The following is a 15,866-nucleotide window of genomic DNA, read 5'->3' as shown; positions in this document are numbered from 1 at the left end:
CTCTCCCAATGTATTTTTACGTATGTATGCTGTCCTCATGTAAAGCTGTGTGGCTACCTGAAGGACTGGTGAATGGAAAAAGAGAGGTAGGAACAGATCTGCAAGGTGGGGAATTCTCTGCGTACACTGGAGGCCTGACACGATGAGGACGCAGAGTTACGTGACAACTGGTTAATGCCCACATGCTCAGGTAAGGACGGTTAATTTGTAGATGGTGCTGTTTGCCTCCGTATGTATTGTGGTATTACATGAGGTCTTAAAAAATCAAAACAATGCATACCGAGCTTTCCAAAGTATACGCCGTTCCTTGAGTTCCATAGTAAAATGGGTGGTCTAGAGATTAACTCTGCCTCTGGTAGCCCTGGGGACCGACTGTCAGGACACAACAAAGCCAAGGGTCCTTCCAAATACTGAATGTGTACGGGCAGGGCTCCTTATCTCACTCGGTCCATTCATTCATGATGTTTCGAGTTCTGTTAAGGAATTTCTCCAAAGAAAGGATCCCTGTGCTTCACACAACTTATTCTTTTGCATGGTCAACATAGGGAGGCCCTATTGCCCACTGTCTACGTGTTTTAAAATTTGGTCACACACACAAAATACTAGGCCTAAGGCTGCACACCTTCCAATTGGAGAGGCTCTTCAAATTGTGGGTAACGGGTGTTTGTGAGGTCTGGAATGAGGAGGGGCGAGACATGGAAAATCAGTGGATACAGTTAATTAGGAAAGGGGAGAAACAGGTGGAGGAGAGGGTCATGTTCTAGTGCTATGCCACATGGGTGAGGTACTGGTCATCATAAAAAAATTGTAGCTTCCCAAACTCACCTATCATGCCACTGACCTCCTACAAGTGTGAAGAAGGAGCTAAGACCTATCTTACGTCACTGTTAAGATGAAGAGCCGGAAACACAAAGGAAAACCGTGCTCCCCCAAATTGAACACATCAACTGAGTCCCTGAAAAATCCTGAATTCTCCACCTCTAGGCACTGCTCATACATTCCCCTGGGGAGATACACTTTTGGTTGCAGGACAAATGAAGACTTTTAAACGTATTTGAAAATGCACAATACAGGGGGCCTGGGTGGCTCAGTCGGTTGAGTGTCCAACTCTTGATTTCTGCTCAGGCCATGATCTCAGGGTTGTGGGACTGGGCCCCATATCGGACTCTGTGCTGAGCTTAGAATCTGCTTAGGATTTTTTTTCTCTCTCCTTCTGCTCCTCTCCCCTGCTTGTGCCTTCTCTCTCTCTCTCTCTCCCCCTCTCACTTAAATAAACAAATAAATAAAATACACATTTCCCATGCTTCAAAACTTAAATGATTTATAGAGTCTACAGTAAAATTCTTTCTTCTACCTCTGTCCCTCAGCCAACCTGCTCACTTTCCCAGAAGCAATCAGTGTTACCAGTTTCTTGGCGCGGCTTCCAGAAATACTTAATACTTAAGAGAAAATACGCAAGTGCACACACGCACGCGCGCGCACACACACGCACAAAGGTGTGCAACTTGTACGCCGATGGTAGCATACCATACGTGGTCATCTGTACCCTGGCTGTTTGCTTCCGTGTAAGTGACTCATGGATACCATTTCGCATCAGCAGTAGATCAAGTCTTTATACATGCCGTTTGTATGCTGCCAGTATGATCTGTCTCTCCACTTTCCGAACTAGGCCGTGCAGCGAAAACACATCGAAACCGAGTCTACAGAGATTATGGCTCCATCCCCTGCAGACTAGCTTCAAGATGCAGGCCAGGGTCCCAAACCTCCGAACCTCACGTTTTGACTCGAGGATGCTTGTAAGGCCTTCCTGCCAAGAATGTTGGGGGGCGATTCTAAGAGCTTGGGAGTGGGCATCCGGCAGCCTGGTTAAGCGAACATTCATACGATGTTGGGCAGTTTATTTGATCTGTGTCAGCCTCCGTTTTCCTTGCTCCATATGCACTTCCGTTGATAACCACAGATAGAAAAGGTCACTGATCTTAAGAGCAATGTCTGAATTACCCAAAACGAAGCACGGCCACAATATCACCGTACAGGTCAAGTAACAGAACGTGACCAGAGACCTGGAAATCCTCACGCTGTGCCCCTTCCGAGTTACTTTCCCCTCTACGAAAGCAATACTACTCTCACTTGCAATATCATCATATCATGTTGCTTTTTTTTACATTTCACATAAATGAAATTAACAGGCATGTATTTTTTTGTTGTCTGGTTTCTCCTGCTCAGCATTTGGTTTGAGACACATCTGTATTGTGGAAATCGCAGTTCATCATTGTCACTGTTTTGTACGGTATTCGAACCATTTGCCACGATCTGTGTATTTATTTTCCCACAGTGGACAAATGTTGATGTTCTTTTGCGTGGTTTCCAGTTTTTGTCTTTGATTACGAGGCTGCTCTGGACATCCTAGTCCATGTTTGCATTTCTGGGTGCTTTAAACCTACAAGGAGAATGGCTGGGTCACCGGGTAAGTTTACGTTCAGAACACTCAGCAACTAGAGTAAGTTGTCTCCAAGTTGCCACCACCAGAAACCAACTCTGGCAGACTTAAGAGAAAAGGAATCGGTTGAAAGACCACGTAGTAGGTCACAAAATCACGGGGAGGATTTGAGGAATGGGCTCAGGAAAAGGCGAGGAGCAAGGAGGGCCCCACAGGCTGGAACACGGTCAAAACCACCCCGTGGCACTGGCGTCAGGAGAGCTACGTTTCAGTCGCTTGCCACCCTCTCCTAATACCGCATTCTTCTGGTTGTTACTGCCAGAAAAACAAAATGCCTCTGTCCCAGCCTCTTTGTCCCCCGAGTCACCGATTCCAAGTCTGTTGTGTGCACAGCTCATAGGTCAGGCCCAGGTCACACGTCCAGGCCGCAGCTCCAAGGAAGCCCGGAAAAAGCGATGCATAACGGAGGCTTTTCCAACCAGAGGGATAGACTAGTGTTTAGATATTGGCCACACGGAAGCTATTTTTTTTTTTTTTAATTTGAGAAAGAGAGCGAGACTGAGAGCGAGCGGGGGAGAGGGGCATAGGAGAGAGAGAACCCCAAGCAGACCCACGACCCTGGCATCGTGACCTGAGCCATAATTAAGAGTCAGCGGCTCGACCAAATGAACCACTCAGGCACCCCAAAAATCTCTTTCTAAGATTGGCTGTCTCTTTCCAAGTTAAATAACTGGGAGGGGGAACCCAGATATAGATCTTCTTCCAGGAGGGAATAAAAAAACAACCTAAGCGAGCTCTTCAAAAATCAGAGTTTGTTCCTCGACTACATATTCGATAAATGTGACATGAATGTGAGTTCAGAACACAAAATTTAGGAGATTTCATGGCTTTTAGAAAGTAGAAATACAATAATTGAACATATTAGAGACTTTTTTTTTTTATAACGAAGGCCCCCAAACCACTTGGTACAAATTGAGGGCATGTAAGGCCCCTATACATTCCTTGGTTAACTTCTTTGTTTTCCTCTTTATATTTTTATTGGTTTGAGGCGGGGAGGGGCAGAGAGAGAAGGGGAGGGGGAGAGAAAGACTCGGGGGACAGAGGATCTGCGCTGACAGGAGACAGCCTGGTGCAGGGCTGGAACTCACAAACTGACTTCTCTAACAACTGGCCCCATTCAACCATGGATCCTGTTGAAACCTCACTCCGGCGTTAACAAACTCCTCTCCATCTTAAGTTGTTCGGGTAGCAAACTTGCTCTCTTCTGGCCTTCGCTGTCACCCTTCCTCAGGCCCCCACCTCCTCCCCTTTAGCCACGTTCACAGAGGCTGCCCGGCCTCCCACACAGTGAGCCACCAGTGCAAGCGGTGAGCTGGCATTTGGATGCATTTATCAGGGTTGCTTCTGGACAGGATTTTGTCATCCTCTCCCAGGATCTCGTTCTCCTGGCACAGTGGCCTCGGTACTCCGCCCTCAGTCCCCACCGATCGTGGCCAATCCACTTGCCACCTGGTTATCCATCACCTCACCCCAACGGCCGGCGCCCCACCTTCGTCCCTGGCCCGAATCTAGATCTGAACACTCGCGGAGACGCCTTGTCCCACACAACGGCCTGCCACCGCTTGAGCTCCCTGTGCAGAAGCTCAGGCCCTGAATCTTGTCATCGCTGACACACCGCCCCACTTTTAGCTTCCTGCCTGCTGCTCACCACTTTCTACTGTTCGTTTTGCGCACCACTTTGTTCCCGCCTGGTGGCTTCGCTCTGTTAAAGGAATTTAAAAATAGTCACACGCGATGGTCCCACACGTTTACCGTGTCCAAATGCGGTGAGCCTCCCAGTACGACCTTGCTGTCGCTTTCCTTAGCCTTGGTCAGCTCTCTTTCCGCTCCCCACGACTGTCCCGGAACTTCAATACTTACCCCAAGTCCTTCCTCCCGACAACTGCTGATTTCATTCTCAGCAGATGACCTTGCCTTGACATCGGTGAAAAAATTGAGGTCATCAGGGAGGTCTCACTCAATTTCTCTGTAAACATATCTATATTCATTGGTTTTTCCTTTCTTTCCCTCACTCCAGAAGTCTGCAGTGTCCCTTCCCAGTTCAAGGCCAACGCAGGCCGGTGGCCCAACTCAATCTCCCGTATCTGCCCTGACCTTGCTCTGTCAGTCATCTTTCTCGACCTCTTTATTGGATCCTCCCTTCAGTCTATAAACAACTGAAGACCTTTTCATTTTAAAAGGCCCTTACACCTGCATCCTATTCAACTACCATCCAGCTGCTCTCACTTACTCCACTTTTAGCTCCTTTGAAAGCACAGAAAAACTGGCTTTCTGGAGTGTTCACTTCAGTTTTAAGCTCTCAAACCGGCCTTCCTCATGCCTCCACTGAAAGTGTTTTGCCTAGGATACATCATGACCCAAGTGCCAAATCGAATATACGTGTTCCGGTCTTACGTGACCAGACTTCACTCTGTCTTTGACGCCGTTAATTGCTTTCTCCTTTCAAAATGTAATCTTTTTATCCTGAGTGTAAAATTGGTGATTTTACTGTCCATTACTGTCTTAGTCCATTCAGTCGGGCTGCCATAACAAAATACTACAGACTGAGTAGCTTGGAAACAACAGAAATTTATTTCTTACCGTTCTGGAGACTGGGAGTTCGAGATCAAGGCGCCAGCACGGTCAGCGAAGGCCTTCTTCCAGGTGGCAGGCATCTGATCGGATCCCGACACGGCAGGGAGGGGAGGGGGGCTCTGCGAAGCCCCTTTTATAAGGCACTAATCCCATTCATCAGGGCTTCACCCTAGAGACTTCAGCACCTCCCAAAGCTCCACCTTCTAATACCATCACCTGTGGGGGTTAGAGTGTCGGCTTATGAGCTTTGGAGGGACACAAACACTCAGACCATAGCAATTATATGACATTTGGAAAATACAGGAAAACACGAAGGAGAAAATTAACTTCACCTGTAATAACACTAAATGGGGATAAGCATGGCTAACATTCTGATGTACACACATATACCTTGATCACCAGGCAGATAGATACATAGGCACAGTTCTCCGCGGTAGCTTTTAGCTGTTTTTCATAAAACATCATACTGTGAATATGTTCCCATATCCTTAAATGTGTTTTGAAAATGCTTATAACTGCTGCATGATATTCTATAAAATGGGATGAAGTGTCACGTATGACCCATTCTTCTACTGTTGGATATTTGCTCTATATTCTTAATCTTTTTTTAAATTATATGTCAAGGTATTAGATACATCCTGAATGTAAGTCTTTGACAATTTCCTTGGGATTCTTTCTTTAGCGTAAATTATTGAAAAAGGAGTTACCAGGTTCCAGGCGGTAAATATTTTGGGGGTTTTGCTGCACAAGGCCAAATTGACTCCCAGGAAAGTTTTAGTTATTCATGGTCTCGTTTGCAATGAGTATGAGTACCTGTTTTCTTTTTTCTTGTTCAGTCTTAAATCTTTCTACTCCATTTCCATTTATAATCCCCTCTGCTCTATTTCTATAATGATACCCTCTTCTAGTTCTTGTATTTCTCTGGGGTTTTTTTTTGTCCCCCTTTTGGGAGCTTATCTTGCTATAACTCCTCCTTAAAGGTGACGCTTCCCCTACGTATACCCTAAGCCCACTATCCTTCTCACTCTCTTATTCGCTAGGATTATTTCTTCGATGCCACTACGTTGAAGAATCCCAAATATAAGACACCAGACCTAGCCGCTCTCCTGAATTTTAGACTCACGTATACAACCATCTGTGGGGCATTTCCATTTTGGTATCCTACAAATAACCAAAAACTCAACCTGCCAAAAAAGTGAGTTGGCAGTTCAACTAGCCAAGGGGTCACCCACACTTAAAACCTGAGAGACACGTGTGTCTTTTCCTTCTTGACCAACCACACTCCCAACACAGCACCACCCCCCATCATAGGGAGAGAAGACTTTCAGTTTAATCACTTCCTATGTAAGTAGAGAACACATTCAAGATGGGAATACCCCCAAATGTCTTCTTGTTTTTCTTGTTTGAGAGGCAAACGTTTGGTAGATGTTAATTCTACCAAGTCTTGATAGAAGTTCGTTAAGGCCAAAAGCAGGCATAGAACATTTATTTCTGACTTTCAGCCCAGAGTAATACACTTTTCACTCAGAATTTATGTTCTAACCTATGTGCATAAACTTAAAAACTCAGCAAACCAAGCAAGGATATTCAAAAGATGAAATAATATTACCTTTAAGCTAGAAAACATATTTAAGACATCCAATTGAACAGCCTCATTTTTTCTTAACAATCTGGGCCAGGGATGCTGCATGGCTTTACTCAAAGATGCGTGGTTTGTTGGCAGACGATAACACTAAAATTCAATTCTTGTAGCTCTTGTTCCAGTATTCATTTCACCACATAAATATTTCCACATGTTCTTAACCCTGGTCCTCGGAGAAACTGTACAAAAAGATACTCATGCACAAGTAACTTCTGGAAAATTCTGCATATCACACTTTTTAGAGAATTATCACCAGGGCTGCATTATGATGTTCTAGGGCTCTAGGCACTTTTGCCTGTGTAGGCTACTTCTTCCACACACACACACACACACACACACACACACACACACAACTATTAAAATATATTTTGTGACTACATTGGAATAAAGATCAATATAATCCAGGATGGATTCGTTGTTATATATTCATTATTATATTTTCATTTTTTTCTTCTTATTTTGAAAGAAATTAAGGGGTGCCTGGGTGGCTCAGTCGGTTCAGCGTCTGACTCTTGATTTCAGCTCAGGTCATGATCTCACCGTTTGTGAGTTCGAGCCCCAGGTCGCGCTCTGCGCTGAGCCTCTTCACGATATTTTATAGAGCAAGCAGGCATATCAAATTCTCACATGTAGTTCCCATTAACATATGGAATAGTTGACAATTATATTTCATTACCACATCTTTCTAGTACATGGGAATGGTAATACACCATTAACTCGCGCTTTTGCTTCTTAAACTAATCAAATAAAATTAGGGTGTCTACAAAACTAGATTCCCAACTCATTTTCAGAAGACGGATGATAGGGATTTCATGAATTAGAAATCAGCCAGTATTCACTGCATACAGTGATTACTTTAAAAAGCGGCTACATCCTCTATGCTTTTATGATTCTTTTGACACATTGATATGGAACAGTCAGCTAGTATTTTGTGTCTTTAATAACTATTAATATTCCTTTCAAACATAAGTGTTTCCTATGAGGGCCACTAGAGAAAGCTGGGGCATTACCTGAGACCTGGAATAAGAGCCATCCTTGAGAAACCAGAGAATTTCTCCAAGGGTGTAAGTCAGTTGATGATGAAACAGATGCTATCTGCGGAGACACATACAGCCTCTACATACGTGATTCAAGCACTTAGGTTCAGTTCAACAACATTAACTGAGTGCCTTCTAGGTGCTACGCACTAGGCACAAATGAGATACAGTCCCTATGGGTAAAGAGCTCAAGCCTAATAAGTAAACAGCAAATTTTAATATCATGTGGTGAGATGTATGCACAGAATATTCCAGAAGCACATGGGGGCAGCAAAGGGAGATGTGGGGTAGCCACCCAGCCTGGCCTGTGTAAAAGGGAAAGTGAGAAAGAAGGTGAACTGGTGAATGGGCCTACTGAGGGGTAGGAGAAGAGCTAAGGCCAGGAAACAACTCCTCAGGGGAGCAGTGTTTGAAAAATGGGATGTACTCTGTTTCAGTTTCCTAATATAAATATCAACAAAGTAAGTAGGATAATCGGGGACATGCAGGCAGCAAAGTTTCATGTTACATTTCACAGACAACTTGAAACTATAGACACGAGAGAGACATAGAACAGTTATGTGAGAGGTGATTCGATTGTTTTTGTAGCAAGGACAGCATTTCAATATGTGATGTAAAGTCTGAAAATCAGAGTTATAAACTTACAATCATCAAATCTCTTCCAGATCTATACTCTCATAGACATCTTATGATACAATGGCAGGTGATGAGTCACGATAGGATAGGCTTAGGCCACAGTAACAAACGAACAAATAAGAATTTCAGTGGGTTGGGGCGCCTGGGTGGCTTGGTCGGTTGAGCGTCCGACTTCGGCCCAGGTCATGATCTCACGGTCCGTGAGTTCGAGCCCCGCGTCGGGCTCTGTGCTGACAGCTCAGAGCCTGGAGCCTGTTTCAGATTCTGGGTCTCCCTCTCTCTATGTCCCTCCCCTGTTCGTGCTCTGTCTCTCTCTGTCTCAGAAATAAATAAACGTTAAAAAAAATTTGAAGAATCTCAGTGGGTTAACGCAAAATGTATTTTGCACTCACAAAGTCTGCTGTGAATACAGAGACTCGGAAACACTGTCCTCAGATGACCAAAGATGCAGACTGTTTTGATCTTCCATATTCATCAACTCAATGCCACACCTCCTCCACACTTGCTGTGGCAAAGGAAGAAACTGTGGAAGGTCAAAGGTGAACTCTGAAATATTTTGGTCTGGAAGCGACATCCAGTATTTCTGCTCACGATCCATTGACCAGAACTAAGGACATGGCCCCTCCAAAGTATAATGCTCCTGTCTATCCGGAAGGAGAGCAAAACTGGGCATGGGTGATCAGAGGTGTCCCTATCACACAGTCTTTAGATACAAATGTCTTCTTGTGTGCTCAAAACTTAACTCTCCGAATCAATGATCGTTGTTTAGTACTCTTTTCAAACATTTTATACAAGTAATAGATTTGGAGTGTTTGTTTTCTGAATGCATTTTTCAAGCAGTTAATTAACTGACTACAGATGATTGAGCTTAAAATCTATGACAGTTTTGGGGCGCCTGGGTGGCGCAGTCGGTTAAGCGTCCGACTTCAGCCAGGTCACGATCTCGCGGTCCGTGAGTTCGAGCCCCGCGTCAGGCTCTGGGCTGATGGCCCAGAGCCTGGAGCCTGTTTCCGATTCTGTGTCTCTCTCTCTCTCTGCCCCTCCCCCATTCATGCTCTGCCTCTCTCTGTCCCAAAAATAAATAAACGTTGAAAAAAAAATTAAAAAAAAAAATCTATGACAGTTTTTATGAAGTAACTACATCGTCATTAGAAAGCTAAGGTCAATAGCCACTATGGGTAATTAAACTTATACTTCTAGAGTAATAAAATATTTAGTATTTTTTTATGGCGATCTAGCTTTCTCCAAGTGGAGCACCCCCATCAAGATTAAGCAGGGTACTTGCTAATAAGAGTGAACACTTCCAGGCCCACCTACAGAATGAGACTCTGGAGGAAGGAAACTACAAACCCTTCTGGGAATTATTATGCACAATGATTTTTGAAAACCACCCACGCAGAGGAAACTGAGGTCAAAGTCAGAAGAAAAGAAATAATGGGCTTTCTTGAATCCCAGCTGTGGAGTGGAGCTCGCCGTGGGGCTGGCCAGATTGAAGGCTGGAGGAAGATCTGATCTGACTCAAGTCAGTCCCGGTTAGAAGAAATCTCAAGCAAGACCCTTCTGGGAGCACTGAGCCATCTATTCAGCAAGAAATCCCTATCATGCTCCTAGTAACTGGACCTCGTTTGAGCACACTACTGATTCAAGAGTCATGCTCTTGACTCTGATGTTCTTATTTTCACATCCTGTCTCTTCTGGGTACCTTCATTCCTTAGGTGATCTCTTCCGTTCTTTCTGCTTTAAATACCTACCCTATGCTAAGTCCTTGCCAATATCTATCTCCAGACTAAACCTCTTTTCTAACTCCAGACTATTGCCTGCTCAACACTTGCATTGAGATGTCTAGAAAGGCTTTTAAAAACTTAACATGTCTGAAACTGATCCCCAGATATTCTTTCCCTAAACCTCCTTCTGCCACGGACTGATTTCTCCATCTCAGTTTAAGTCACCTTCAACCTTTGTTGGTCCAGGCCAAGGACCTTGGAGCCACACAGGACTCCCTTTTCTACCATCCAATCACCCAATGGACCCTCTCAAATGTGCTTTCAGAATACGCCCAGGATTTGATCACTTCTCACTCACTGCCACTGTTACTCCTCTAGTTGAAGCACCCCAAATCTCTGGTCTGGCATATTGCAGTAGCCACATAAAGTGTGTGTCTCTTTCTTCTCAAGTTCCCTTTAGACTCTCTCTCATCAAGGCAGCCAACATGACCCTACTGGCATCTTACAGCAGATCTAAAACGCTCCCAACATCACTCACAGGAAAAATCAAAGTTCTAACAACGGCCTGCAAGGCCTTGTATGATCTGGCCCTCCTTTCCAACTTCGTTTCCTTCCATACTTCCCCTTATTAGTTTATTTCAGACACAGCGAACTTTTTAATTTCCTGCCATACATTGGTCCTGGTCCCTCCTTTGTAGCTGTTACTTCACCTACCTGGACGATTTTCCAGAGACATCTGCAGGCCATTCTTCAGGTCTTTGTTCAAAGGGCATCTTCTCAATGAGGATACAGCGCTAAGTGCTAAGGAGAATGAGAAGGGTTCTGGGTCACGTTGGTGGCTCCATTGGTTGAGCATCTGACTCTTGATTTTGGCTCAAGTCATGATCCCAGCATTTTGGGGTTGGACTCCGTGTTGAGTGTGGAGCCTGCATAACATTCTCTCTCTCTCTCCCTCTGCCCCTCCCCTGCTCGAGTGCATGCTCTCTCTCTCTCTCATTCTCTCTGTCTCTCTCTCTCTCCCTCTCTCAAAAAAAGTATGAGAGGGGATATAAGGTGCTGGATTGAGAGGACGGTGTTCTAATGGAGCTAAAATGTCACCCCCTCCCAATCTGGTACTTTATATCCCTCTCATTCTCCTCAGCACTAACACCCTGCGTATTTTTATTTATATCTTATATATTACCTGCCCTCTACATTAGTTTCTAAAGGTTCATGGAAACAAGCTTTATTTTTCCAGTTTTGTACATTGACGTATCCCAGCATCTAGAACAGTGCCCAGCACATAGAATCATTCGATAAATATTTCTTGAAAGAAAGAATGAATATTTATCTTGTTTTTTATTTAATTTTTTAAATGTTGATTTTTGAGACAGAGAGAGAGAGAGTGCAAGTGGATGAGGGACACAGAAAGAGGGAGACACAGAAGCTGAAGCAGACTCCAGGCTCTGAGCTGTCGGCACAGAGCTCGATGCGGGGCCTGAACTCACGAACCACGAGATCACAACCTCAGCCGAAGTCGGACACTTAACCGATTGGGCCATCCCGGTGCTCCTATATACTTCTTTTCTAATAATACCCAGTCCTTGGTACCTACAGCTCTGATACCCATATTTTACTGCAGTTTTGTGACTGGCTGTTTGTCCCAGCTGCCGAGGCATCTTAAACTGAAACTTCCCACTCAAAATTGCTAAGTTGTCAAGAGTAACTGGTAAGTGACAGAAAGTGGACATGATGAGCACAGCTTTGGCCCCCAAGAGTAGAAAATTCTATGAAAACAAGACAGAGTGAGAAGATAGGCAGTTTATACAAATATGGAGGTATTTTCTGTGGTAGGTGGGCCTCTGAAAAGGTTTCCAATGTTCCTTGCTTCCTGGTACTCACGAGAAATCTCTTTCCCTTCAATTTGGGCTAGACCTACTGACTCAGTTCCAACAAACAGGATACTGTAAAAGTCACGGGATGTCATTTCCAAGATTTGGCTACAAAACGATTTAGTTTCTGTGTTTCTTAGGGTCTCTTGCTCTCTCTCTTTTTCTCCCTCTGATAAAGCAAAATGCCATGTGAGGAGCGGCTGCAAGGTCGGCCCATAGCCAGTCTGATTCAGCCTTCAGTCCCACTGCTGTAAGAAGCTGAATCCTTCCAACAACCATAGTTGAGTTCAAAAGCATACACTTCCCTTTTGGAGCCTTGAGATGACTGGGGCCCTGGCCCATTCCTTGATTACAGCCTGAGAGACCCTGAGCCCAGAGCACTCTGCGAAGCCATTCTGGGTTTCCTGACCCACAGAAACTATGAGATAACTAATTTGCAGTTTTAAACTACTAACTTGGGGGGTAATTTGTTACTTAGCCATAAATAGCGAATAGAGTAGTCATAGAGCAAAATATATAACTACATACAAGAGTATCTTTTTAAGAGGATGTGAATTATTGGCGATAAACGAAGGACAATTCTGACCAAGAACCTATGTTCATAGTAGCATTTATCAAAATGGTTATAGTTATTCATTTATCCACAAATATTTTATAAAGAACTAATTCAGGGACAGGCAGAATTCAAGACGGAAAAGGTCTCTATTTTAATGGAGTTCAAAATCTACTTTAGAGTGAAAGAGATGGGGACACAGATCACGTCCACAAACAAATGATTAATAATTTCAGAAACAATAAAACTGAGTTATGCTGTATAGACAGACTTGCCATGCAGATGGGGCACCTCTTTTGAAAGCTCCTTGTAATCTGTAACCACTAAGTTGAATTCTGACTGGTGAGAAAAATCCAACGATGGGAATATCTGTGGGCAGAAGACTGCAGGCAGAAGGAATGGCCAGTGCTAAGCTGGAAACAAGGATAGTGTGTAGACAGGGATGGGATCAGGTAGTGTGTTTGGATTTTATTCTAAAGGTAGTAGAAAGCCCTTGGAGAGTTTTGACAGGGAGTACAACATCTCATTTAAATGTTTAAGTGGTGGGGTGCCTGGTGGCTCCGTTGGTTAAGGATCCAAGTTTTGATTTCCGCTCAGGTCATGATCTCGCGATTCTTGGGAGCACGAGCCCTGCATCAGGCTCTGCGCTGATGGTGTGGAGCCTGCTTGGGATTCTCTGTCTTCTGTTCTCTCTTCCCCTCTTCCCTGCCCCCAGCCTCTCTCTCTCTCTCTCTCTCTCTCTCTCTCTCTCTCTCCCTCTCTCTCTCTCAGAAATAAACATTTTTTTAAAAAAGCAGAGAATTTTACAAATTAAATGAATCAATCAATACATGTATGCATGCTTTAGTGGTCACTCTGGCTTCTGTATAAAGAATGGGTTGTGGTGGAGGGGAGATTAGGAAAAGTTAGGAGACAGTACGGGGTTAATCTACTCAGTGGGGCTCACCCGTCACCCAGTCACTCTCATTGGCAGCGATGGTCCGGACTACCACATTCTTGCACGAGGGGGGATGGTGGAGACTGTGGCAGGCACCAGAGTGGTCTTACTGCCTCGTCAGTGTAAGCCCAACGACGGGCAGATTGGTTCGTGCCTGGGTGAGGGGGAGGCCGGGGAGCCAAAAGATGTCACATTGGCAATCAACTCATTTGTTCTGACTGCAGGGTCAAGTTTACTTCTTCTATCACTCAAAAGAACGTTTAAAGATATGTCAAACTTAGCATTTCGGGCAAGGGACAACTCCTCACCGATCAAGAAGAAAATGCAACTTTGGTGTTCTTAACGCAGCTGGCAGCGTTTTCTTTTTGTGTTCATAAGTAAGACTTGTGTGACCTTGAAGACTAGCTTCGCAACCCTATAAACCAATTAAATGTGAAGCATAGTGTCTCTTAACCTTGGTAATAAGTATTCCACATAGAAATTGCTTTCCAACTCCCTTTATGCTAATTAGGACTCTAACTAAAAAACAAATTACAGGAAGAGGTACCCCGTGTTCTTTTGCCTTATCAACTGCCATGAAAAAGAAAACGATGAAATGTGTCACGGGATGGGAAAGTTGGGAGGCTTACAGCTGTTACTTTGACGAACCACTAACTTGATGCAGCCTGTAGGGCCGTGGAAAACCGGGACCAAAGAGAGGTGATGTAGGAAGTGGGTACAAACTTTCCCAATCACCACGGGCTCTTCAGGTATTATAAAAACAATAAAAATCGGGTAACATCACGTTATTGCACGTTGAGCACTCAAGGGGGGACCGCTGAGAATAAAACAGGCCATTACGGTAAGTGCACCTTTGTCTGAATGTGTGTGTGAGCAGGGATGGTGTATTAGTTTCCTAAGGCTGCTCCGACAAATTACCATAAACTTGGCCGTTTAAAGCAACAGAAACTGATTCGCAATGTTGGAGGTCCAAAGCCTGAAGTCAAAGTGTCAACAAGGTTGGCTCCTTCTGAAGGCTCTGAAGAAGAATGTGTTCCAGGCCTCTCTCACAGTTTCTCACGGCACGGATGATCTTTGGTGTTCTGCGGCTTACAGAAACGTCGCTCCCATGCCTGCCTCTGTCGACACATGACTTTCTTCCCCATGTCTAAGTCTTAAATCTCTCTCTCCTTTCTCAGATAAAGGCAACCACCCACTAGATTTTAGAGCAGGTTCTAAATCGAGGATGGCCTCATCTTGAGATCCCTAATTGCATCAGCAAGGACTCTATTTCCAAATAAGGTTACATTCACGGGCACGGAAGATTAGGGCAGATGTATCTTTTGGGAGGATACAATTCAATCCACTACAAATTGCATATTAAAATGGTTTAAGTTTGAGGAGCATGATACGGACTCATAATTTTTTTTGGAATTGATAAAATAACCTTCTAGGGTAATAAAACAAGTTAATTTTCATGTTAGGAAACTCAGAAAATAGAAATATGAGGACGAAAACAAAATGTGTGCTCTCATTTTAAAAAGTTATTTCTGAGCCCAATGAAAACAAGCCATTTTTTATTTGACCACTAAAGGAACCATTTTAATGTTAGATTTTAAAATAAAAGTATAACCTGCATAACAAAAGTCCATAATGTGTTTTTTTTAATTTTTTTTTCAACGTTTATTTATTTTTGAGACAAAGAGAGACAGAGCATGAACAGGGGAGGGGCAGAGAGAGAGGGAGACACAGAATCTGAAACAGGCTGCAGGCTCTGAGCTGGTCAGCACAGAGCCCGACGCGGGGCTCGAACTCACGGGCCGTGAGATCATGACCTGGGCCGAAGTCGGACGCTTAACCCACTGAGCCACCCAGGCGCCCCAAAAGTCCATAATTTGTAGATGTACTGCTTGATGAATATTCACAAAGTGGACACATCCAAGCAAACACCATCCATATGAAGAAATTGAATAGTCTCAGCACCCCAACACCATTCTTGTGATCCTAGTCACTACCTGCATCCCTGAAGGTAACCACAATCCTGATTTCTAACACTGTACAGAATATTTTTTCTTGTATTTTGATTCTACACAAATTCGCCATATAGTATATTACTCTGTTGGGTCTGGCTTCTTTTATTCAATATCATAATTCATGTGTTGCTCACGGCAACACATTCTCATTGCTGTATAGTACTTCAGTGCATGAACTTGTTAAACTATTCTATTGTTGCTAGGTATTTGAATTGCTTCCAGATTTAGCTAATATGAAGAGTGCTGCTATGGTCATTCTGGCACAGGTCTGTGGTAATATATGCTCGCATTTCTTTGGGGTGTATATGTGAGGGTAGCAGAGTTGGATCACAGGCCATGGACATGCTCAGCTTTAGCAGATATTGCTAAAACTGTTTTCC

The 15,866-nt window shown here is 44.0% G+C and overlaps 1 long non-coding RNA gene across 1 annotated transcript in view; it reads right to left on the bottom strand.

Moving 5' to 3' along the window:
• LOC123594958 overlaps window positions 1–10,968 on the bottom strand; it is a 57,513-nt gene extending 46,545 nt beyond the window's left edge. Inside the window, exons 1-3 of the long non-coding RNA XR_006710962.1 lie at window positions 10,828–10,968; window positions 6,684–6,895; window positions 5,081–5,290 (exon numbers count right to left, since the gene is read on the bottom strand). This is a non-coding gene — a long non-coding RNA (uncharacterized LOC123594958). The remainder of the gene's footprint in view (window positions 1–5,080; window positions 5,291–6,683; window positions 6,896–10,827) is intronic.
• Between the last annotated feature and the right edge of the window lie 4,898 nt (window positions 10,969–15,866).

This window comes from Leopardus geoffroyi, chromosome X (assembly GCF_018350155.1).
Source record: "Leopardus geoffroyi isolate Oge1 chromosome X, O.geoffroyi_Oge1_pat1.0, whole genome shotgun sequence".
In the NCBI taxonomy this organism is placed as follows: Eukaryota; Metazoa; Chordata; class Mammalia; order Carnivora; family Felidae; genus Leopardus; species Leopardus geoffroyi.
This window is presented reverse-complemented; position numbering and strand designations above follow the sequence as displayed.